The sequence below is a fragment of the Cryptomeria japonica genome, chromosome 2 (genome assembly GCF_030272615.1).
Source record: "Cryptomeria japonica chromosome 2, Sugi_1.0, whole genome shotgun sequence".
In the NCBI taxonomy this organism is placed as follows: Eukaryota; Viridiplantae; Streptophyta; class Pinopsida; order Cupressales; family Cupressaceae; genus Cryptomeria; species Cryptomeria japonica.
The window spans coordinates 401,452,555-401,479,912 of record NC_081406.1 but is presented as its reverse complement, the minus strand read 5'-3'; positions in this window follow the sequence as shown (position 1 = coordinate 401,479,912).

Below are 27,358 nucleotides of genomic sequence, written 5' to 3'. Positions count from 1 at the left end.
ATCTCATCATTGTCTGACTTGGTAGTAGTTGCCCATTGAATAACTTATCCCCTTATTCATCATATTCTTTCCTATGTCTTTACCGACTTCTTTATAATCTTCATATCATACTTCTCAAGATGTGGCAACATCATACTGAATTAGAAAATCAATTTCTTGACATCAATGACAAAATAATAATATCAAGATAGTAAAACATCTTTAATCAGTTATGTCCATAATCATCAACAACCTTCTCAATATCCTTATTGAAATGTCAACAATCTTTCATTGTCTATTATACTGTAATATTGCCAACAATCTCCCCTTTTGGCATTGATGGCAAAACCAATTGATTTGACCTTTAAAAGATTCAGATTGTTGTGATTCTGAAATGCTGAGATGCTCTCCCCCATACATTAGACTTCTCTTCTGTTTTCAGTCTTTATTTCAATCTATAGTCTTCTCTCAGTCTTCTCCCATATATTCTCAGTCTTCTCCCCCTTTAGTAGGTCTTCTTCCTCTTGGTAGATCTTCTCCCCCTTTGTAGGTCTTCTCCCCCTTTGACAACAATGACAAAAAGAAAAGAACTAAAACATAATTTGTTTCTGTAAGAAGTTATTTCCTGCTGTTGTGTATCAACTGAGTCTCGGTCAGAGCATTTGTCTTCAATTCCTGTTCCCTATAACATTCTCTATATTATTAATTCTAGTATTACTTCTAGTACACTTTTTAGAAAAACATTCTAAAGTGTATCACTCCAGCATCAACTTCCCAAAATATATTCAATAGAGTCATCGAATTGATGCTTTCACCGAACTTGGTCAGTGAGTAGAAGATAGGGGTAGGACCCCTAACTTATTTCTAAGATATTCAAAAGTGTCCTTTGGTAGTGGCTTGGTGAAGATATCTACTATTTTCTCCTTTGTGTTAACATATTCCAACACCACTTTCTTCTCTTGAGCTTCTTCTCTAAGATAATGATATTTGATAGATATGTGCTTTGTCTTAGAGTGCATAACAGGATTCTTTGAAATATTAATGGCACTAGTATTGTCACGGAATATAGTTACTGGCTTGGTAACTTTTTCATTTATACTTTCCAATAGTTTTTTGATCCATGCAATGTTGGTATAATTCAGTGCTGCAGCAACATATTCAGCTTTGGTTGTTGACTGAGAAACACATCCTTGTTTCTTGCTAAGCCAACTCACTAGTCTTTCTCCTAAAAAGAAAGCTCCTCCACTTGTGATTTTTCTATCATCAATGTTGCCTGCCCAATCAGCATCAGTATAAACTTTTAAATCAAAATCATTTCATTTCTGATATACTAAGCCATAATCTCCAGTGCCTTTCAAGTATTTGAAAATTCGTTTGATTGTTGTCATGTGCATTTCCTTAGGATCTACAGAGAACCTTGCAACAATACCTACTGCATGTGCTATATTTGGCCTGTTGTGAACAACATATTATAGTTTTCCAATCATAGATCGATAGAGTGTCTCATCAAGAGATGTAGATTCATCATTCTTTGATAGTTTACAGTTGGTAGTCATAGGAGTACTTATTGGTTTTGAATCCTCCATTCCAAATTTCTTCAAGATTTCCTTTATGTATTTGGATTGAGTAATGAAAATCTCATTTTTCATTTGTTGTATCTGTAAACCTTTATACTTTATCTCACCGATTAATGACATCTCAAATTGTTTGCTCATTTCATTTCCAAAGTTCTTGCATAAAGAGTCATTTCCATAAAATATAATATCATCAACAAATATGGATGAGATTAGTATTCCATTTTCATCATTCTTCATGTACATGTTGTTGTTCTCACTTGTCCTTATAAAACCAATCTTAATCAAATAAGAGTGTGTTGGTTGATGGATTTGATGCTTTAAGAAACTTTCTTGAAAAACTCCGTTTTGCCCTGTAATTAGCAACAAAGCGTTCACAACAATTGAAGAATCACAAAAACAAAAGAATGGTAATTCTTCTCTGCGTTTGAGAGGGGAAGCTCCCTCATATAATGGGGGTATTTGGATTTTTTCAAAAATTTAAAGAACGAACAATAAAGAAAGATTGAACACCATATAAGGTATGAATCTAGATTAAAATAAATTCCATATAATCAAGTTTGAGATACCACAACTTGAAATAAACTTCTTCACATTCAATGTTAAAGGGAAAGCATTAGGTAATCATCAATTAAACATAAGAACATTGATAATAACCCATGAGAATAAGTTGAACACACATCCAAATTGATCTCTATTGCTTAATTGCTTGAATAACACTATCCAAGTCTCTTATACAAAGCTTGTGGAAAAGTGGAATCCCTCACATTGAATAATAATGAGGTATATATAGGTGAAGTGGTAACCACCTGAGGTAACTACCCTAACCACCTTTATAACTACTTTATAACTTCCTCAACTACTTGAAATAACTTCCTCAACTTTGGGAGAAATAACTACTTAGAATAACTACCCAAAATGAGAACTTAGGATAACTACCTCATATGAAAAGAGCCAAGATTATCTTTATTACAATACAGAAATAGAGATGAGAGAAAGGAAACTCGACCATGAGAGTTATTTACAAAGAAAGACAAAAACATGATGCGAGTAACACAACAAAAATGAAGACTATACAAAATGCAACTCTGCACTTATTCTAAGCTAACTCCTTGCGCTGCCGATGAGGCTGTTGCTTTTGTAGGCACATTATGTTGTCCAGGTCCTTTGTCTCTGAAGATTCTGAAAAGTCGGATGGCTGAAGTGACAGATTTTCCTTTGGGAATTAGGATGTTGGCTATCCTCATTTTCCATGTCTTCAAGTTTCTATGAATGCCACTTAGTTCTGTCACCATGCTGAGTGTCTGAGGCATAGAAGTTCTCAAGGAATAGTAAATATCAATCAACCTTTCGATGGTATTCTCACTGAAATTTGTCCTGTTCAAAAGTTGTTGATCTATCATGTTCTGGAAGCTATTATGTAACACCTGCAAATCTTCCATCAATGTCACATCTGGGAGAAGAGCAGTGAGTTGTCCTTGGAGTTTGGTACACACTTGATCACATGAAAACATGAGCTTTTCTAACTCTGATGAAACTTGATCTATGATCACTAGTTTCCAGTTAATGCTTTCTATCCATATTTCTAGATAATCTTTTTCATTATTAGGTAGGATTTTCTCAGTTGCAAGGGTGTCCATTCCAATTTCTATCATTTGTTTGAAATCATTCACAATTTCCTTCCAAGCTGTTTCCTCTTTCTTGACATTCTTCAAGTCTTTCTCAATAGTATTTTTCTTTATTAAGGCCTCATCATGGATAGATTTTGCTTGGACTAGGAAATCACATGCAAGAGTTTTGACCTTTTCTACCCAACCTTCAATTACCTTTCCATAGGCTTGGTATTTTTGAAGATTATCCATAACATTCCTTTCAATTACTCCTTCTGGTGTAAATATAATTGGTTGGCGATCTACACTTAGTGGCATAGTGGAGGTATCAACTACAGATCTCAAGTAAGAAGACAAAGTGTGCACTTGTTGTTTCAATTGATCCTTGGATTGCTTATCCTTTTCACTTCTCTCCACCATTCTGGTTGCCATCACATTAAAGTTCTGAATATCAAACTCATGAGAAGAAGGTCCCATATCAATCTTTGTCACAACAAAGTCTGCAGAGGTGGCCTCATTCGTATCCTTCTCAGATATGGGTTGAGCAATCTCTAAGCACATATTCCTTGAATTTGGATCAGTCTTTATTCTTGAGGATACTTTGAGTTTCTTCGGTTTTTCAGCTCTTTCAAAGAGATCAGATATGCTACTAAATTCAGGTACCACTAGCTTTTCTACCTTCCTCTTCTTCAATAGACTTTGTTCTAACCATGGGAATGAAGAATTTTTTGTGGACTCTTGGATGTTTTCCTATCTTGCTACCAGTGTTGTAGTCACCTCTCTGATTTCTTCAAATTGATCACTTGGATTGCTTGGAAATGATGAATCCATGACTAAAGTATTTTGTTGTGCTTCTTGTCATAGGGATTCAATAGGAACTGAGGGAGATATGGAATGCATTCCATCATCAAATCTTGTGTCATCCAAAATTTCCACTGGAACTTGATCCTTTACTTGACTTGCAATAGAATTTTCTTCTATGTCTTTTGCTCTGGATTTCTTCCTCTTTTGTCGGGGTTCATCACCACATGTGTTTTGAAGATTGTTCCTCCTTGGAGGGTCTTCATCTCCATCACTTCCTTGAGTATTCTGGTAAGGAGTATCCCTAGCTGGAGTATGGGAAGAATGCAGTGACGTAGAGCTCTCAAGCTGACTTCCTTTCCTTCTTGGAGTTTCCTTTGTTGGTCTGGTAGTAGTCATTTGAGTAATCTTCTTCTTAATCCAGGCTTTAGAATTATTGATTACAAAACTTGTTCTTTCTCTGACATCTCTCATTTCCGGATCTGCCCAATTCAAACTGGGAAGTGGCTGGGACTGGACTTGCTCAAAATAGATAGGATCAATCAAATCAGATCCATCATCTTCAATGCCTTCTATGGTCCAATCCATCTTGAAATCTTTCATTTGCTTCAAAGTTAACCTTGTCCAATCTCTTTTTCTAACCTCGAACTCATCTTCGCAATCCTCCCAAAAGTCTTCAAGATTAGGAAAATGAAAATAGCCAGGGCCTAACTTTAAGCTGTTCTTGACATAACCCTTGCTATCAAAAGGGAACCTCATCTGGTATGGATACAAGTTGATCTTAGATAAAGATTTTTCTGTCTCATCTGCTCTTGAACTTGAATCACATCTATAGTGCCCGAGACAAATGGGAAAGGCTACCCCTTTATTCTTTCTATCTCTACATTTCTTTTGAACTGAAACCAATTGTCGACAAAGCTCAACTAAAATGAGCTTATCATCAACATATCTAGGTAGCTTGTGTGGATAACCTTCAAATCCTCCTACTCGAAGATAGGTAAATCTCAGAAACTGGATGAAGAAACTTCCATATTTCTTTACCAATTTAGCAGCTTCCTTTGATATTCTGGTGGCAATGTCTCCTTGTAATAACCTTACTGCCCACATTGTGAAAGCATCATTCACCCGCCTGAAATACACAAAGCTTTCCTCAAGTTGCAATTGCTTGTAATAATGGTAAACTTGAGTTTCTTGATTTAGGACACCATTAGTACTTAACCCTGGCCATGACCTCAAATTAGCAATAGCATATATCAAGTAAGAGATCATATGGAAGCGTTGACTTGTTTTGAAGTGCACTAACTGGTCATGTATGCAGTTGCTGATGAGATGGCCCCAATCAATGAATTGCTTACTGGCAGAGATGACTGTTATGAAGAGATACATCCACATTTCAAACTCAGTGGAGTGAGGACTTCTTGTCACTCTATGGAGTAACAAAATCAAGTAACAAATCTCTTTGATGAAAAGAGAATGATGGAGTATTTTTGGAAGCTGAGACTATCCTCCTTGTGGCGCAACCATCCATTCTTTAGCCAGATTGTTGAGGCATTTGCTTCTATTATTGCTGAAGTATTTGTAAGCTTTTTGCTTATCGATGTGAGTGAACTTTTCCTTATATGGCAAATGAAGAATAATAGCTATTGAAATTCTGTCAAGTTTGGCCATTAAGGATCCGTCTGCAGCTCTTATCTCTCTCGCATCTGGATTATATCTTTTTGAGCATTCTAGTACCAAATCTGTACATTGAATTGATATGGGAAAACATGCTGCTTCAATCAAGCCACTTCTTGCCACTCTACAAGACAATTTTGATCTGTCACCTTCCATGAAGAACTTTTTGATCTCCTGTAAATTTATGTGCCCAATCTTGGTATCATGAACCTCTGGAATCATGGTGGTGATCATCGAGGCATACTCATACTCTTGAGCCTTGTATTTCATGATGATGTGTTTTGCAGATTCTTATACTAAGAAGTTCTTAAAGCATCTTGTTATTACCAATTGCAGCAAATTAAACAATGTTTAAAAATATCTCTTGACTCCCTCTTATCCCATAGGTCTGAAAACTTGAAAGATCATTTAAAACAATACCATGCTACTACTAGAATCATTGCATTACGTTTCTTTGAGATAATTTATTAAATAAATCATATCTCTCATTCTCCATATTTCATGGTATCTGACACAACTCCTTCTTCAATCTGTATTTGAAAAGAATACTCATAACATATTTAAAGCTCTTTGAGATAGCGAGCATGGGTTCTGAAGTAAACCGACCCAGTATTCTTCAATGCATGAATGATATCGATTTGAACTGAAACTTACACAAGTTCTTCTTTAATCACAAGGAAGTCTTTAAAACTCTTTTATAACACATTACACTGCTAGTGCAGAAAGTAATCATGCATACCCATTCTCTATGTTTGGATGTACGTTTTACAGACTTGAAAGCTTCTAAAACCTCTTCAACTAATTCATTCTGTGTTGCGACCACATTTATTTGAGGAAGTGTCTTTGCCTTTGTTACTGATGACTCTACATCCAGATCCACTATTGCCGTAACTTGCTTCTATCGAAATCCTCTGCCTCTAGCAGGTATCTATGAAATGACATCTATTCTGAAATGCTGCAAGTCGAAACAAATCTGACAGAAACCTTGCCATTTGATCATTTATGCTTTTCTAAATCTCCCATTTCATGCATTCTACAAGATGAGATTTCTTTTGAGCCATTCGATAAAATTAATCCTCATTGTATGCAAACTTCAATTGCATATATATATATTAAAAAAATGTTTTTTTTTTTTAAAACTCCATGCGATGACATCTCTTGAAACACCTTGTCGTCTTTTGCATGTATGTCGACCAGAGCATTTGTAACTATAAAATCTTATATAATTGGCAGCACTGATACGTATCAACAGAAATAATACTACTAAGAATGGCAAGATATTTCTAAAGTTTTGTCATGAAGAAAAGGAAATGACTTAGAAACTAGTCAAATATCAACTAGCACCCGCCAATTGCATCTGCGTGAAAGGAGCCATCTGATACACACACCACGTATCTGCAGAATACAAGGTGCTTAAACATTTCATATTTAATACCTGCGAGTGGAGTTAGAGAGGACGATAGCATGCATATCTATCGGCATGCAAAGCAAATGGGTAATAGGTAGTTATAAAAATCAATTTTGCTATCTTTCACAAGCCACGTGGTGTATTCAATCCGCTAGATGGACGTTCAAGGGGAAGGCGTTGTCTTTTGAAATACTCACATCTTGCCGATGAGAATAGAGAGGAATTGAAGTGTATCGGCATCTTGTTAAGGTTGGCCAACTCACCGGTGTATGAAACAGTTACATGACTTTAAGTTTTTCCACGTTGTGCATAGGAATGGAATGTATTGGTAATTTGATGATTCCCACCAACTCAGCGATAATGAAACAAAACCGTGGCTATTCTTCTTAAAGCACGATACAATAACATCTTTTATGCACCACGTGGGATTCTTGGTCTTCTTTCTTTAAAATTCTCCTTTGCCGATAAGAATAGCAACTTAGCATGTATTGGTATCTTGTTAACTGGCTGGTGCATGGAGGCGATTGCTAAGTTATTTACATTTATCATGAGGGGTCAATACAACTTTAAATTTTCCCACGTTATGTGAAGAAACATATTGGTAATTTGATGCTTTCAACTTAGCAATAATCTGGCCATCAACACTTCATTAATGATAATTGGATCTTTATCTATCGGTGGTTTAATCTCCATCCACAAGTTGCTGTGGGATATTGAAATAAAGTGAATTAGTTTGTTCTTTTTTTTTATATATGGACTCCACCAACTTACCGATGAAGAATTTGTCAAAACTTTGTGTGAAAACATATCGGTTACTTATGTTATTTACCAACTTGGCGATAACAATCAACTCACTTTCTGAACTTGGTGAATATAGGCGCTTTGATTGTTCTACCAACCTGCCGCTAACACTTGGTTAACTGCCGGCTTAAACCGCTGATGGTGTACATTTCCCAAGTGAGTCACTTCTAGTGTAAGAATCTCAAAACCATTCTTTGAAGTGTCTTACCTCCATGCCATGAAAACCCGCAATCTATATTTCAAACTCGATTGTATAATATGATTATCACATTACATATCACAAGGATGGATAAGGGTGCATTCGACAATGAAGTCCATCCGAGTCATTTTACTCTCTTTCAAAGCCAAAAATTAATAGTTAACCACGGAATAGGAAGACCATCCCTATCATAGGAAAATTCACTTCTTGTGTCATTGGTACATTTACAAGAGATTGTTGATAGTAGGTTGTTTCGTCAAGGGGTTTCTAAATTTCTTGAATGACACGAACATTAAAACAATTTCAAGATTCTTTTCTTATGACTCATGACATAGGCTAAAATGGCTTTTAATAATAATTTTTTTCTTTTTAAAGAAATTGATCGGTTAGACTTCTTGACTTCGTCAAATGAAAAGAGATCACACATATTCATGCTTTGCATATATTCATTTTTCGTTGAATATCGTTATCGACTCAAATTGTTTAACACAAGAATTCCAACAATTTTCACTCCTCAAAAAGTAGGGTTAACAGCTGGCTCTGACTGGGGACAAGGACTGTAAGGGATGATGAAGGAACCCATAATCTTTGGTTGATAATAGTCAGTGTATTATTCATTGGGCAACAGAGTCAAAAGGATTGGTGCACTACTTTACATGGAACAAGGAGGGAGAACCAAGCCAAAAAAGGAGAAAGAACAACACACACATAAACAAAAGGGAACAAAGTCAAAACTCCTAGCTAGGCTATATACAAGACGAAAGGCAAGTGAGCTTATGGATAATATAATTTTAAGTGTTGCCCATTATAAGGAAGAGGTATATGTGTGCCATCTAAGTATGCCAGATAGAATGAATTTGTACCACCAACTTGCCTGATTTGAAAAGGTCCTCTCCAAAGTGAATCAAATTTACCATGTAATCCCTTTGGTTCTCTTCGTTTATCCCATAATAGGACCAGATCGCCAACTTGAAAAGATCTTTCCCTTGCTTCCTGGTCAAACAGTTCTTTCACTCGCATTTGATGTTCTTTGATTCTATCCATCACTATTTCTCTTTGTTCTTCCATCTTGGTTAAGTACAATATTCATTTTTCCAATGCATCTTTAAACTCATGATTTTCGACTACTTCTTGCAACTTAAGAGAAGCTAACTCCAATAGAATAGGTAATCTAGCTTCCGCACCAAAAACTAATTCGAATGGAGACATCTTGATAGCTCGCTTCTTCATTGTACGATCAACCCACAGTGCTTCATATAGATGTTTATGCCACGTTCTTTGATTTTTATCGACTAACTTGCGGAGAATAGTGATGATATTATTATTGCTCACTTTAGCTTGACCATTTCCCTGAGGATAATAGTCAGATGCATGTGAAAGTATAACTCCATACTTGTAACAGAAAGCCGATATTTCATAAGAGGAGAAATTGGTAGCATTATCGGTGATGATTTTCTGTGGAACTCCATATCTTACAAGAATGTTTTGTTTGATGAAGTCACAAACTACTTCTGATGTTGTTTGTCTAACTAGAGCTGCTTCAACCCACTTGGTGAAATAGTTAGTGGCTACCAAGATGTGTGTATGACCCGCACTGGAATGAGGATGAATTGGACCGATAAAATCTAGTCCCCACTGCTGAAATGGTTCTTCAATAATCACAGGTTTCAAAGGTAGGGCAGCAAGTTGTACTCTTCCCTTGAATTGTTGACATGCGTCGCATCTCTTTACCCACTCATCCACATCTTTGAACATTCCAGGCCAATAATAGCAATTTCTCAATATTTTGAAAGCCGTTATTGAGGAAGAAAAATGCCCTCCACAAGCTTCATTATGAAAGAACTGAAGGAGCTTCTTTCTTTGTTCTTTGTCTACACACCTGAGAAATGTGCCATCTATTCCTTTTTTATAAAGAACATCACCCCAAATAATATATTTGGCAGCCTTCAACTTGATAGTTCGTTTCTCCCTAGGGGTTAGATAAGCAGGACATTCTCCGTATGTGAGAAAATGTGCTATGTTGGAAAACCACTCATCCGTGGTGCTGACAAATAGAACCAAAGGTAGTTCAATCTCTTGAGTAGCACTCTCATTAGAAATATTCTCAGCTATTAGCTTACACAACCCACGCCCACGAACAAGCTTGGTTGGTTTGATATCAATATCATATTCTTGAACCTTTGCAATCCAAGAAGCTCACTTACTCATACCAATTTCTTGTTGCATGAGTATGGTCTTGACTGCAGTATCTGGAACATGCATGATAGAGTGGGAATTAAAAACATAAAAATGAAATTGCTTCATAGCCTTGACCACTGCATAAGCTTGCTTTTCAACTTGAGAATACTTCAATTCATGCTTTTTCAGCAGAACACTCATGAAAGCAATTGGTGCTTCAACGTTTTCATTATGATGTTGGGTCAATATTGCGGATAATGTAGTGTCAGAAGCATAACAATATATATTGAAGTCTTTAGAGAAATCTGGACAAACCAATGTAGGTGCATCCGCAATGGCCGACTTGATTTGATTGAAAGCCCTTTTCCCTTCCTCTGACCATTTGAATGTGACATTATCTTTCATCATGTCAATAATTGACTTTGTAATTTCTAAGAAATTAGGAATGAACTTTCTTATGAAATTAATCTGACCAAAGAATGAGCGAACACCAAGCTTACTGGAAGGTAACGGTAACTGCTGAATGGCTTTGACTCACTCTGGATCAATATGAATACCTTCTTTTGAAACAATGTGACCTAACAATTTCCCTTCTGGCACTCCAAAAATGGATTTCTTTGGATTCAATGAAATACCTTGTTGCCTGCAACATTGTAGCACACACTCCAAATGATAAGCATGTTCTTCTCGCTTCTTGGAAAAGACGGTTAAATCATCTAGATATACAACAATAATTTTATTTCTTAAGTCACCAAAAGAAAGATCCATTGCATGTTGAAAGGTGGCACCAACATTAATCAAACCGAAAGGCATACGGTTATAGGCAAAGGTTCCCCACGGAGTAGTGAAAGTTGTCTTATGTTGATCATCTTGTTCTACACCGATTTGATTATATCTAGAAAAACCATCAAGCATTGACATCATCTCCGAACCAGAGACAGTTTGAAGAAGATGGTCCATTACTGGTAAGGGATAGTTGTCTTTAAGAGATGCTTGATTGAGATTGCGAAAATCAACACAAATTCTTATCTCGCCATTCTTCTTTCTGACAAGCACTATATTTGCAACCCATGTGGAATGATGGATTGGGTAAATGATTTTATCCTTTAACATTTTATTTACCTCCGCAAAGATTGCATCTGCTATCTTTGGATTGAATTGCCTTTGTTTTTGCCTGAATGGGGGTGAATCAGGCTTAAGAGGAATATGATGCTTAAATTTGCCATTCATAAACACTTTGAGATCATCATAGCACCATGCAAATACATCAATATAGCTATTCAACAAATCAATGATGACTTTTCTTTCCTTGTGGGTCAAGCATTTTCCAATTAAAAAAATCTTGGGATCATTTTCAAAACCAATATTTACTTTTTCTGTATCTAGAGAACTTGAGGGCTTCTTTTCATCATTCTTTACAAACTGATCATTCTTATCAAAGAGACTCTCAAGAGTGACTAATCCCTTAGGAATAGTATTTCCCTTTAGTTGCAAAATCTCTAATTCTTTATCTTCTTCTTTTATATTTTGTTGGCTTGTCAAAGAATGGTTACCATCAAAGGACAAATTTGAGAAGGTTCTGGTGCCCTCCAAAAATGAGATGATATGCTTATCATCATCAAAAACTTGCCAATTTTGATTATTATCTGGCACACTAGGTCGGTAGATCATTTCCACTATATACACATCTTTTTCAAACTCAGGATGGGGTAGTAATAAAGAGGCTGAAACGGCAAGAGAATCTGCCTTTGTATTTTGTTCTCTTGGGATGGCTTGTATGGAGAAAGCATAAAAACTTTCGATCTCATCCCATACTTTGTTTCAATAAGACTTGAGCTTTTTATTTTTGGTCTGATATTGACTTCTCACTTGGTTGACAACTAGTTCAGCATCTCCCATAACTTGTAACTTCTTGATTCCTTTTTCTTTGGCAAATTCCAAACCTAGAAGAAGAGCTTCATATTCTGCCATATTATTGGTAGTATCAAATGCGAGCTTGTAGGCTTCAGGAAACTTTTCCCCTTGAGGAGATATCAACACCACACCAGCACCTGAACCGGAGGATGAAGAACTTCCATCAAATTGCATTACCCAAAGTTCTGCGGATATGTCAGGAGCCAGAATTTCAGGAACATTCTCCTTCTTTGATGAGATCATATATGTACCTGGGCCAGTCTCAACATATAATATTTCAACTCTTGGATCATTAGATTTGAGAACTGTGTATTTGGCTTTGGGTTTTGGGTCCAATCTAACTTTCTTGTTGCCAAGAGGTATCAAGGCATGTGACCAATCTAATTGAATCTCTCCACCCAAATCTTTACAGAAACTATGGCTTAAGAGCATACCATAGCTGGCTGGAATATCGGCAACCAAGATGTTAAGTTTCAACTTCTTTTGAGGGTGAGTAGCTAAAACAACTTGAGCATCCTTAATTTGTCCGACCAAAGGTACTTGCTTTGATTCCATTGAGAACACTTTACCGGTAGGTTTATTTAAAGATAGGCCTAGTGCATGAGCAACTTTGGAAGGCATTATGTTATCAGATGCACCAGAATCTATAATACAGTTACTCAACTTACAACCTGCAATGTATAAGGAAATATAGAAAGGATCTGGATTATTAGAAAAGGAAGTAGCAACAAGAGATGATTCCTTTGAAATGAACCCCTCTTGCTCATCCTCATCAAAATTCTCTCCTGATTCTTGATGTATGTCTGAGTGAGGTTGCTTGAAATCCTTTTTGATACAATGCACCAATTTATCCAATTGCTGCGGATTCTTTTTAAGATACTCAAATTGAGAAATTTGCACCTTAGCTTTTTTACAATATTCAATGAAATCAAAAGAATCTTCAAAAGAGGAATCACCATGTTCAACTTCTTTTTCATCTTTTCTTGATGATCCTAGTTCTTCTTTACTTTGTTTCCTAGAAAGAATTTGCTTAGGTATCTCATCCACCTCTTTATCTTTTGTAGCTAACTTAGCTTTCTCCCCGAGCTTCTGGCACCAATTCTTTGTAAACACATTACATGAATGATTATTTATGTCACTATCTTTCTCGTTTTCCTCACCAGACTCATATTCTAAAAAGTTAACTATAGGTGGACCAAACTGTTGATTAGTTTCATCTTCAACATATTCTTCAATCTTTTCATAGGTCTAGTTCATCTACATAAACCTAGTCATTTCGGGGCATGAGGCTCCATCATGGTCTGTTGTCATAGCATTTATCCAATCTTCACTATTAAATGCCTCTTTCACTATTCTCAGTTCAAATTTAGATATCAAACATGTATTCTGTCTCAGTTTGTTCCTTGTCATCACTGGATCATCCTTATCTCCTATAATCTGACTTGGTGCATGGTGTCTTCTGACATACTTGGCTAATATAGGCTCAGTAGGCTCTGAATGATCTTCTTCATCACTCGGTAACTGGATATTTTCTTCATTTTCTCCAACAATTATCTCGGTAGGACTTCTCAGTTGCACATAGACAAATTCATCATAGTCTTCTAGTTCTTTGGAATTTCCTTCATTTCTTTCTGCAAATTCATCAATTTTCACATTTGCACTTTCTACTATTTTGTTAGATGATTTGATCAGACATTTAAATGCTTTTCTTCGAGAAGAATATCCTAGAAATGTTCCTTCTTCACTTTTCTGATCAAACTTGCCTTTTCTATCATCTTTATGAACATAGCATTTACTTCCAAAGATCTTAAAATAACTTACATTAGGTTTCTTGCCATACCAGATTTCATAAGGTGTCTTCAAAGTACCTTTCTTCAATTGAACTCAGTTCAAGGTGTAAACAACTGTGCTTATTGCTTCTCTCCAAAATGTTTGTGGAACTTTCTTCTCAATCATCAATGTTCTAGCACAATCCACAATAGATCTGTTTCTTCTTTCGGCTATTCCATTCTGTTGTGGAGTTCTCGGTGCAGAGACTTGTCTTTTAATACCATGATCATTGCAAAATAGGTTGAACTCATCAGATGTGAACTCTCCTCCTCTATCTGATCTAAGACATTTCAGTTGTCTTCCTATTTCATTTTAAACTCTAGCCTTGTACCATTTAAACATTTGAAAAGCTTCTGATTTTTCTTTTAAAAACATTACTGACATCATCCTTGAATAATCATCCACAAATAATATGAAATACTTATCACCATAATAACTTTGAACTTTCATAGGACCACAAAGATCAGTGTGCACAAGATCTAAAATTCCCTTAGAAGTGTAGGACTTACTTGTAAAGATTGATCTTGTCATCTTACCCATCTGGCATCCTTGGCACATAGCATTCTCAGGTTTTTCAAGACTCGGTAGACCTCTTACTTGGCGCTTCTTACTTATTTTGATCAGATTATCAAAATTAACATGACAAAACCTTTTATGCCATAACCAGGTATCATCAATCTTTGCATGCAAACACTTAATGTGAGTTGAGTCAAGGTGAAATGTATTACCTTTTGTTTGTGTCCCGGTAGCAGCTAACTTTCCATTCTTGTCATGAACTTTGACAATTCCTTTCTAAAATTCTATTTGGTAACCTGTGTTGTTTAGCTGTGCTACACTCAACAAATTGTATTTCAAACCTTCAACCTAGTAAACATCATTGCATCTTGCATTATCAAGAAGTGTTATGGATCCTTTACCTCTTACCGGACATGGTGCATCATTACCAAATCTAACATAGCCTCCATCATAATCTTCTAACATAACAAACTTGTGTTTATCTCCTGTCATATGATGTGAGCATCCACTATCTATAATCCAAGAATCATTAGTGTTTATGTGAGATATTAGGGCTTTTTCTTCATACCTTTCTTCATCTGATCCATCCTTGATAGCCACATAAACAACTTCTTCTATATTAGTCTTATCTGACTTATCATCGTTAGATTCCTCATCAACTATTAAGCATGTCTTTCTCTTCTTCTGAAGTCTCGGTGTCCTCTGTAATGGTTATCTTTCTGTTTGTCATCTCGGTAATCTCTCTTTTCAGTAAAATATTTGTCAGGACAGTTAGAAGCCATATGTCCAATCTTATCACAATTGAAACATTCCAAAGGTAGTTTTCCTTTATACTTACCTTTTCCTCTCGGTAACCTTTTGGCCAATAGTGCTTCAAACTCTTCTTGTTTTCTGATTTCCTCATACAGTTTGTGTACTTCTTCCATGTTCTTCTGAAATCTTTCACTTGCTCCACTGTGATCTCCTTCAGAGTACTTAAACTTTCTTTCATTGTAATCATTAGATTCATTCACATGAAAAGAACTAAATGTAAATTCAACTTTATTTACCGATGACCCACTGTTATCAAAATTACTTAACTCAAATGCATGTAGCTTACCAATAGTAGCATTAAAGGAAATTGGCATATTAGGTACATACCTCAATTCATTGATTGCAGAGACTCAGATTGCATAGGCAGGTAGAAGGGTTCTTAACAACTTACTTGTTACATCCTTTTCTTCAATAGTTCCTCCTACTCCTTTGATTGGATTTACAATCTCCTTTAGTCTTGTACTATACTAGGTTATGTTCTCACCTTCATTCATCCTCATAGATTCAAGTTGTCCTCTTAGACTATCTACTTTTTCTCTTTGAACGTGTTCATCTCCTCCATATACAGGTATGAGCTTAGTCCACATTGCCTTTGCATCATTGCATCCTTCTAGATCATTAAACTCTGAATCAGTCAATGCAGATGTTATTTCAATCATTGCTTGAATATGTTCTTGCTTTGCCTTTATCTCTTCCATAGTCAATGGATAGGTGCTCGGTGCAACAAAATCATTCTCCATATAGTATATAGCATATTCTCCAACTCATGAAAGATGTAGCTTCATCATTTTCTGCCATGTAGAAAAACTTGACTTATTTAGCTTAGGTGCATCCCTCTTATACATCTTTGGATCTTTAACTCAAGTTCCTTTAAAATTTCCTTTTGGAGTCCAAATCTTTGATACCAATTGATAGTTCTGATACTTAATATAAGTATAGATCCAATAGCCAACAAGATGAGAGGGGGGGGGTGAATCATACACACTTAATCATCCATAAAAACATCAGATTCAACCTCGGTAACATATATATCAGTCATATAACCAAAAACTGTCAAACATGCAAACTCAAAAGCATATGAACAATATAAACCTCATAACACCAGATTTAACATGGAAACCCAAATAGGGAAAAACCACTATGGGATTTCAGACCCACTAAGAAATATACTCTTCTAGAGTATGCTTGGTTAAAAGCAAATCCTGTTAAAGATTACAAATACATTGCTAGATGTGACCCAGTTAAGGGATTTCCCTCAGATCTGTTAGGATCTTCACTTTGTTAGAAGTGACCTTGTCAAAGGATTTCAAACACTTAATCAGAATGTCACCTTGCTAGAGGATTTACATATAAGACTGTTAAGTCCACTCAGTTAAGAGATTTCCTGTCACTTTCACAAAATAATAGTAATAAAATCTGTCTGCAACTTCACATCTAAAATGCTAAAGCAGATTTCTATTTGTTCAATACAATCTAGACATAGAATTAATCTTGTCTAACTGTTGGGCATCAATACTCTGTTATTCTAACAGGCCTTCAAGCTTCTATTCTTGGTAATCACTATGTAGCATCCCTGTGCATACACTTGCCCGCATACATTGTTTATCAATAGTTTCCTATTTATAAATAATTTTCTAACCACTTAATCTCCTTGATCACATTTCCCATGATCAATCATAGCCATCAGATCTTCAATCTTGTCCAGGTTCATTGTATCTTTCGATCTAAAAATGTTTTACCCTGCCTTGGAACTTGCACATTCACCTTGGAACTTGTGTTAGGGTAATGCGGTTCAATCTGAGCTGTAGGTCTTCTTGCCGACTTTCCATTGCCTTAGATTCATTAACAAACTTCTTTCACGGCTTACCAATCATTGAACCACTCCAGCTCATCAGCATCTTTCATTAAGTATCACATGTAAACATTTAATGCATTCTGTTATAGCTCGGTTACAACTTGGTGAATACTAAACTTCACTCGGTAGACATTCTGTCTTCATTAACCGATAGCGATAACCTTAGTGTTTACTGACTAGGTTCCTTAGGGTTTACTGACTAGGTTCTTTTCATGATAACATAGTATAGTATTGACCTTTACATTTTACAACATATGTATGATGTTAAAACAATCTAAAATATCAAGATCTCATCATTGTCTGACTCGGTAGTAGTTGCCCATTGAATAACTTATCCCCTTATTCATCATATTCTTTCCTATGTCTTTACCGACTTCTTTATAATCTTCATATCATACTTCTCAAGATGTGGCAACATCATACTAAATTAGAAAATCAATTTCTTGACATCAATGACAAAATAATAATATCAAGATAGTAAAACATCTTTAATCAGTTATGTCCATAAACATCAACAACCTTCTCAATATCCTTATTGAAATGTCAACATTCTTTCATTTTCTATTATACTGTAATATTGCCAACACGAGCTTGTGAAGTTTTTCCTCAAAACATTCAATCTCCCATGAATCCAATAGATGATATGATTCCCTTTTATCCTAAGAAAGATGTTGAACCTATATCTCCAAATAATAAGTTGCAAGAAACATGTGATGGTTTTACTCCTATTCATGTTTGTGCTCTTGTTTTTTATAAATATTGATGAAGAAATGAGTGAAAATGTAATTCAAGATGGAAATACAACTCCTAATTCTTCTGATAGTAACTATAAATATGTTGATGTGGACAAGAATTTATCAACTGAATTTTCAAACACCCTAATCCTAGCTCCTAGAATTGAACAAAGTGATTTAGCCCATGAGCATAGTCCTTGTTTAGATCTTGTGTTAGCTCAATCTGTTGTGCTTGATGTTTCTCCTCTGGCATGTTTCTCGCCTTCTCAAAAGTGATCAACAAGATTGGGAGGTGGATGTCATGCTAGATTAGCAATATTAGCATTGTAGATCTTCACCGTGTCTCCTCTCTTGCTTTTTGTGACTATTATTCTATGTGTATCCCTGTTCTTCTATTTTTCCTTTTAGGTATACTTGAGGATGATGCAAATAATTGAGATCTCCTTTGGTCTCTATTCATGTTGACTCAAAAGACATCCTTTATTCCCTTTCTTCCGAGGTAGTGTCCTTTCCTTGGGGAATGATAGTTATTATATGCACATACATATATGATATACATGAGTTATCTTACAACATATTGACCCTGAGGAAAATGAAACTACCTCATGTTTTGTGTTCATTATCCTTGGGTTTATTCCTTGCCTGGGGGCTAAATCCTTGCGATAATGTGGTCCCTTTCTTCTCTCTCTCTCTTGAGTGTATCCTACCTTAAAGCTATCACTCCTGATAAGGCATGTGTGATCGCTTTAACGTGGGGGCATACACTCTGCTCATATTTTCCTTCTTGATACTTAAAGTTATTTAGTGAACTTGGCTTTGCTTCATAATTTTGGTATCTTTGCTTTTCATGACTCATAGTGAGGTGAAAATTGCTACTTGCAGTCATAGTTTTTCCTTCTTGATCTTCCCTTTTACTTTATCAATCAATGTCGTAAGATCCTTAGTCCACTGGGGGCTTGGGGCATCTTGCCTCCTTGATGTGGTAGAAGTCTTTCAATCTTGTCTCCTTGTACTTTACCAACAGTATTGGTGTACGCTTATACTCCTGCTAAAGTGGGGGCTAAATGAAGTGTTATAAAATTGCGACCACATTAGGGTCTTCACATTGGTGATTCCAATCTCCAAGACTCATCAAAGAATCGAGACTTTCTCATCCATTGAAACTACACTTTTTTTGCCCTCCGCACTACCTGGACCTACTTCCCGTCGTGAGAAAAAGGTAGGACAGGGGCGTGGCGCCCCTGTTCACCCTAAGATAGGGGTGTGGCACTCCTATCCTCCTAGGATAGGGGCATGGTGCCCTTTTCCTTGCCCTATTTTGGGTCCCCCTCTGTCCTATATTTGCATTGGACATTGCATAAAGCGGGAAAACTTTCCCTATGTCAGCTTGTGATGAAAAATCAGTCAATTAACCCTAATTAATGAGTATATAAGTCACATTCTCCTTCCCATTTGCATAAGTTAGATAAATGGGAATGCATGAGATCACACATTCAAGCATTCAAAAGTATTCAAGCATTCCTTTTCAGCATTGAGAATTCTCAAGTCTCCCTTCAAGGCTAGGTGTTGCATTCAAGGATTCAACCATTGAAGAGGAGATCCCTTTAAACATTCAATTCAATACAAGAAAATCTACATACATTCTATCTACAACCTCCCTTGAGGTGAATTACATTTTAGTCTTTCATTTACATTTACTTGCAAGTACTTTCTTTCGTCATTTGGTTAATTCCAAAACTGGGGTTTCACCTGAAGGCAAACCTCCAATTCCAACCCCTTTTCCTCTCTTTCTATGTTTAGGTTGTAGGTATGCAACTATATTTGTAGATTCAAAATCCATTTATAGAGGTGGAAAAACCCTTTTCATTTCATGGTTTTTTCAGAAGATCGTGGACACTTTCAACATGATCTAGACAAATTTTCCTCAAATTCATAGGGTAGCTTCATCTCGATATAATATAGCTAGATCCAGGTGCACAAATTCATCTCACACTTCTATATCAAGTTATAATCAGTTCTTTTCTACTTTTACACTTGGTCTTACAATACATAATTCAATCATTTTTCATTTCTAAAAGAGGGGTTAGCTTGTCATTTCTATCTCATTGTCAATTCATTTAGTATTCAATCTCTTCCCTAAGAGATTGGATCTATTGAATTTCCCCACTCTTTTAAATGTAATGGGGTTAAAGTGTTTGAAGGGAAATCCATAGTGAAACTTTCATCTCTTCTCGGAGGGAAGAAAAGCTTTCCTCTTGATCTCTCCATCATTCACCTTTTTCATCATTACACTTTCAGATTTTTAGACTTGAATTAGAGCCTCCTATGATTTATTATTGTATGGGTCCATGTTAAGGGGAGTGGGCTTCCTTGTGATGACCGAGGTCAGGAGAGATACACATACATGAGGTTCCTTGTTAGGATGCATGAAGTCTAGACCACCAGGGAACATTGAAATTTTACCATGATGTAAACAAGTGATAAGAAATTTAATAAATTAATGGGATGGGTAAATAATTCACTAATCAAGATAATGAATAGTTGAGCCCCATGACTTGATCTTAGGGAGGATATTTTAGGATAGGCATGGGAAGTCAATTACTATGGTAAGAAAATATCCCTTGGTGTCTCATAGGTTGAGATGGCTCCACATGTCCATAAGGCTAGTCCCTTGTGTTGTAGTATTTTTATGTTAGAGGATGGCATGTGATGACAATCCACTCCTATGTATGTCCCCTTATTGATTTGCATTTCATGCCTTGTTACTTTGTAGCCTCTAGGAGTTTCTTGTTTTTGGTTTATTGTGATTGGTTCCAGCTTAAGAGCCCCTACTATTGTTTAGTCTCTTTGGTATTAAGTGTCATTCTAGATGTAGAGTGTGTGTTGGGACCTTGTGTCATCTCCTAGCACGGGAGGTGTAATGCCCCGCCAGGAACCCCAAAGGATTAACCACACATCTAGGAAACTAAGGTTAATTTTTTTATTTTAAAGTATAAATCACAATAAGTGCATTAATTAATACATTGCACAATAATCACACAAGCAGAAGACTTACACTAGAATTCCTAAAGGGTTACCAACGAAGATTAAAGCTAAAAGTTAAATCCCTCAACTATGATTAATTCCAATTAACCATCATTACTCAATTAACCTAACTAATCGTATTCAATAACAAATTACACCATTAAGAGATTGAAAGAGTAACAATATAATTTCCTTTAAAATTAAACATTTAAACATATCATAATGAAAGCTGATAAATAACATCCAACTCTTAAGATTACATCGACCATAAAAATACATGGCTTCTAATATACATTTAAAGTTAACATCTTACATAAATTTATGGTACAATTGACCACATAGGTCTCATAAGAATAAACTCCAACATGAGCTAGAGAATGAATCATGAACCACAGGAACACCTGCGAAGCCAATCCTCGCATGAAGGTAAGAACAAGAATATTTGATGGGAAGTGGCACTACCACTCGACCATGTGATCCCAAAATGGAATCACCCCACCGTGCTAGGAGATAGCAGAGAACCCTCAAGCAAGCATAAACAAGACAAGGATGATAGTACAAAATGACTCCACAATCCTCCATGTGACTCAAACTCACAATACACTAGTGACCCTAAAGAGAGAGTGTCATCACATGGCTTTAAATGGTTACCTTAGGTAGGCCTCCATAGGTCTCGGCCCCCATCCTGAGTTATCCTGGTAACCTTTCCCGAGCCCCCAGCTCTATCTAAGTTTCATGCAGACCCTACCAACCCTTCATGAAGACAAGGTGGTAGGTTTGCCATTCCAGGCCTTCCCACTACATCTTGAGCCTATACGAGCACTAAACCATGTGCGGGGTACAATATCTTAATTAATATTACAACTACCCACCACCTAATCAGTTATTAGGTTATCACTTATTAACTGAATTTTGAGGGGTTATCCTGCCAACCACTTCGGGTGCGGTCCCCACTCGAAAGCCTTTCTCTCATAGGACACTAACAAACGTGGTCATTCTACGAGGACCTTATGGTGAAACAAAAAGCCATAACACCACTATCCAAATACAAGTGGCCAAAAACAAAGACATACTAACCCCTAGCTAACCATAAGGAAAAAGCTCTACATGGTTAAGACAATGAGGTCATACTACATTACTTGGTCAAGAGATACCAAAATACGTCACAATAGGATGACCGACATGAATGAGGGATAACAACCAATTAAACCCCCTAATAAGAAAAGCTAAATTCACTAAGACCCAACACAATCAATCTTTTAAAAAGAACACCAACATATATACTTGCAATTTTCATCTTTTAAATTAAACAAATCGTCATCATGTAAAACTATGAGAAAATCAATCATCATTGCACTAATAGGGATAGGAATTTAACTAATCAGAATAATCCATTTAACTCGTTTAATTTGCAATAGTAAAAATCATAACGAAAATAATGGACAAGCATTCCCAATTTGAAAAGCTTATTTATTCTAAAGAATCAATTGATCAAAAACAAATTAACCCCTATTATTACATTATTAATAAATTAATAACAACTATTATATATAAAAATAAATATTTATATATATATAATAATAATTATTAACAATTGAATGCAAGGTTCTTGAGCAGGGCTCTAGTTTAATCTGTCTTCTTCCTTCTTTTGGCAAGTAGAATTAGGTGGATTTGTATGCACCATAAGATATTATGTAAATGCTCTTTCACATGTGACCGCATTTTTTAAGCATCTGATTGTAAATGTGACCGCATTTTTTAAGCGGCTAGTCTTATAAACTCTTAGTATAGGTTTCTTTTATGAGCTATGACCGAAGGTTTTCTTCCCAGGGTTCTTTCCTCTGGTATGCTCTTTGAATCCTGTGTAAAAAGAAAAAAAATGATAAATTAAATTTAGTGGAGTATTACACTTTTATCAAAATAATAATAATAATTATTATTAACAATTAATAATTAATAACTACAAATTTAATTATAAACAGTGATTGACTAAAAATATTACTCAATACAAAAATATTTATTAATAATATTGATTAAGCTCTATTTATTATTTTTTTTCATTTAAAAAAATAATAATAATAAAAAATACTTAATACAAAATATTATTTAAACTTTATTTAATTTTTTTAATAAATTTAAAAAAAAATTTAAAATTAAATTAAAAAAATAAAACAAATTTTATATAGTGGTAGGGCATATGGCACACCGCTTGCAACTGCGTGCTACCACAAATATGTGGTAGCAACACTGTACTGCTACCACATATTTGTAGTAGCAGGGTAGTGAAGTCTGCTACTACAAATATGTGGTAGCAGCTCGTCTGCTAGGGTAGGGTGGTCGGGTAGAGCTCAGTTCCCCGCCACGCAACCCATACCAAAAATAAATAGATTTTTTTTTTAACTTCTTTTAAAAAAAAAAATTGTTTCAAAACTATAACCAAACACATAAACTATTTACTGTTAAAAATACATACAAAAAAACCAAAATCTCTGTGACAGAACAGAGAATGGAAAAACTCAAATTTTTAAAAAAATTTCTTCCATAAAGCCAAATTGGCTGAAAACCAAAGAGATTGACAAATCCTAATTAAAATTTTGGGTAAAATAATAATGGCAAAGAACAGAGAAAGAGGAAGTTTAACTCAATTTCTTCATTCATCTAATTTTAAAACACCCAAGAAGAAATTTATTTGGAAACACCAAGAGGGTAAATTTGGCAAAATTTTGCCAGCATAACCCCCTCAAATTTCACCAATCAAAACTTGAAACACACTCAGAAAATCAATTCCATCCATATGACATAAATGGAGGAATTGATTTCAAGATAAATTCAAAGCATGAAATAAACAAGGAAGGAGATTGGAGAAGCATTCTAAAACAATAATAAACTGAAATTTCCTTAAATCCCATAACAACTAGTCCAAATCAACTTACAACCATTTTCATAAATTTCAAACAACACATAGGAAGAAGAGGAAGAAATCTAATTTTTTTATTAAAACAAAGGCAGAGGCTATCCAACCTACAAAGCTATCTAGGAAGCAATTTGTGGAAGAGCTTCAACCCTGCAACCAAATTTTTCAAACCCAATTCCTTCTTCCAAATGGATTTCCAATTTTTCCTTCCAAAAATAATTCTTTCTCTTCCCGTGAACTCACAGGCATATATTCAAAAATATTTCAACCTAAACTTTTAGGTTGAAAAGTTTTTCCCCACCCAATCAGAATAAAGCTAATAAAAAAATAAGAAAATATGATTTACCCTTTTCCATGAATTAATCTTTTTCTTTCAACAAATAAATAACCAAAAGTTAAAAAGAAAGGTAAGAGAGGAAAATCTTTAATTATTTATTTTACATTTACCATTTTCTAAGAGACTTTAACTCAACATGACAATTAAAATTTAAATAGAAAGGAATATATTTGCTTCTTTATCCAATATTTAATACAACTTAACACAATATATATTAAGCAAATTTTACCATTTAATTGATGTAACTTCATCAATTTAATTTAAATAAATTACTGAAGGCATATTAAACAGCTAATTATGCCAACACAAATAGCATCATTCATTCAAATTTAACAACCATTTAAATAATCAAAAGCACGCAAAATGAAGAATGATCAAAAGACTACTCACAAAGCAAAAATACTAAAACACTATGACTAGCATACCGGTCAAATGGGAAAGACGACCAACTCACAACACTCACATGAGTGTCACTAAGGGTCAAGTTAGGGTCCAACCACTATCTCCTCCACTCCCATCGAACAAATAAGGTATGCTTAGACCTATGAAGCCAGGTGGAGTCGACACCCCGCACCTACTCGGTACTTGTACCTGTAATGTCCCGTATCAATGAACCACACATGCATATAGACAAATATATAATCAAACACAACATACACACCGATGAAGGAGAATCATGATGTTCCTTGTCTCACCAGAGTGAGTGAAGGAAAATCATCTCCTCGCATCCCATACACTTGAAAACACGCAACATATAAATAAAACATTGCATATATAAGGTAAAAGTGTCAGTCCATGACAATAATCCATAAAAATAACATTAATCATAAGTACTGAAATACTGCAAGAAAGCATACATCGCATATCCAGTTAAAGCATAAAATAACACCGAATAAGGTCTGAATAAAGTATAGCAGAAGTCTATCAACTCAAAAGTCAACTGAAGTCAAACATAAGTCCAAAAAGAGTTTGATCGAGGAGGGTACTACATCCTCCCCCAAAAACTAGGCTTACTCCTTGAAGCCTAAAATAGATAAGAATAAAGATCTGTCATCTTCGCTACATCCTCCCATGTCCCCAAGGTCTCATCATTTGGGTCCCATATGACCCTTACCTGGTCAATGGTATGACCCCTAAAGGGTCAAATATCGATGCTGAAGAATGCACACGTGCTCCATGGAAAGATGCCCATCCTTGACCTGCAAAGCATTCCAATCAAGGTCATGAGTCACATCAGGATGATAAGGTCGAAGAATAGAAACATGAAAGACATCGTGGATGCGTCATAGACTCGATGGAAAGGCAAGACGGTAGGCAACAGGTCCTATCCTCTCAAGGATCTCAAAAGGGGCAACAAAATGAGGCACCAACTTAGAACCCTTTCCATAATGGATCAGACTCTTCCACACATGTACTCTCAAGAACACATGGTCACCAACAGAAAACTAACGATCCACTCTATGAGCATGGACATACTTCTTCTACCTATCTTGAGCAGCAACCAAATGCCCATGAAGTTGCTTAACCTGCTGCTTCATCTCTCAAAGCATATCTGGTCCTAAACTCACCCTATCCTCTAACTGATCCCAAATTAAAGGAGTATGGAAGGATGACCATACAATTCTTGGAAGGGTGACATGCCTATAGAGCTGTGATATCCATTGTTATAAGAAAAATACCCAAGGAAAAGATATTCCTCCCAACGCGAATGTTGATCGATAACATACATGTGAAGCATGTCCTCCAAGACCTGATTCACACACTCAGTCTAACTATCAATCTCTGGGTGATAAGCTGAACTAAAGTTCAACTGGGTCCCCAAAGAATGCTGAAGTGAGGTCCACAATGTTGAAGTTATAAGACAAGATCTCTATCAGAAATGATTCGCCTTGGAATCCCATGCAACCTCACCACATCTTCCAAGAAGACTCTTGCCACCACTGCTGCTATATAAGAAGATCAAATAGGAATAAAATAAGAAAATTTGGTCAATCTATCAACAATAACATGATGGCATCATGACAACGTGAAGAAATAGGCAACCCCACAATGAAATCCATGGAAATGATATCCCATTTCCAATCTGGTACCAAATTAGGCTGTAACAACCCTGTAGGGTGCTGATGCTCCACCTTCACCTAGTGACATTCTAAACACTTCGACACAAAATCAGAAATGTCATGTTTCATACCAGCCCAATGATATATCTATCTAAGATCTATGTGCATCTTCTTGACACCAAGGTGTGCCAAATAAGGTGCATGATGGGCCTCAGTCATGATCAAAATGCGAAGACCCTCCAAAGGAGGTACATAGAACTATCTAAGATGTCGAAGAAGACCATCTGCGTCAAGGTTATATCTAGAATATCTACCCTCTAATGGGCTTCTGGACTCTGTCATGGCTCTAACATCTTGATACCAGGTGTCTTGAGGAAGAACTCCAAGAATTCTCTCTCTCAAGTCCACTCCAAGGGACAATGCTACAACTTCATGCCGCCTACGACTCAAAGCATCTACCACTACATTCTCTTTCCCTTGAATATATCGAACCTCAAAGTCATACTCGCAGAGAATTCCATCCATCTTCATTGTCGAGCATTCAATTTTGGCTGTGTGAAAATATACTGCAAACTACGGTGATCACTATGCAGCTCAAACTGACGCCCCAACAAAAAATGTCACCATCTAACCAATGCATGCACTACAACTACCAATTCCAAATCATGAACTAGATAGTTCAATTTGTGGTCCTTGAGTTTGTGAGACTCATAGGAAACCACACGTCTATCCTGCATTAGCACTGCACCTATACCTTCTAAAGAGGCATCTGTGCATACCATAAAATCTCTAGATGGATCAGGGACAGCCAAAATTGGAGCACTAACAAGGAGTTCCTTCAAGGTACAAAAAGATGACTCACACTACTCTGACCAAACAAACTTCTTCCCTTTCCTCTGAAGAGAAGTAATTGGGTGACCTATCCGGGAAATACTCTGAACAAAGTGACAGTAATATCCGATCAAACCCATAAAGCTTCGAGCCTCTGGAACATTGGTTGACACTAGCCAATAAATGATAGCTTGGATCTTTGAAGGATCCATGGATATATCTTCTCCCAAAACCACATGACCAAGATAGTTCACCTCTAACTAGAAGAAATCACACTTCACCAAGTTGGCATAAAGTTGATTCTCC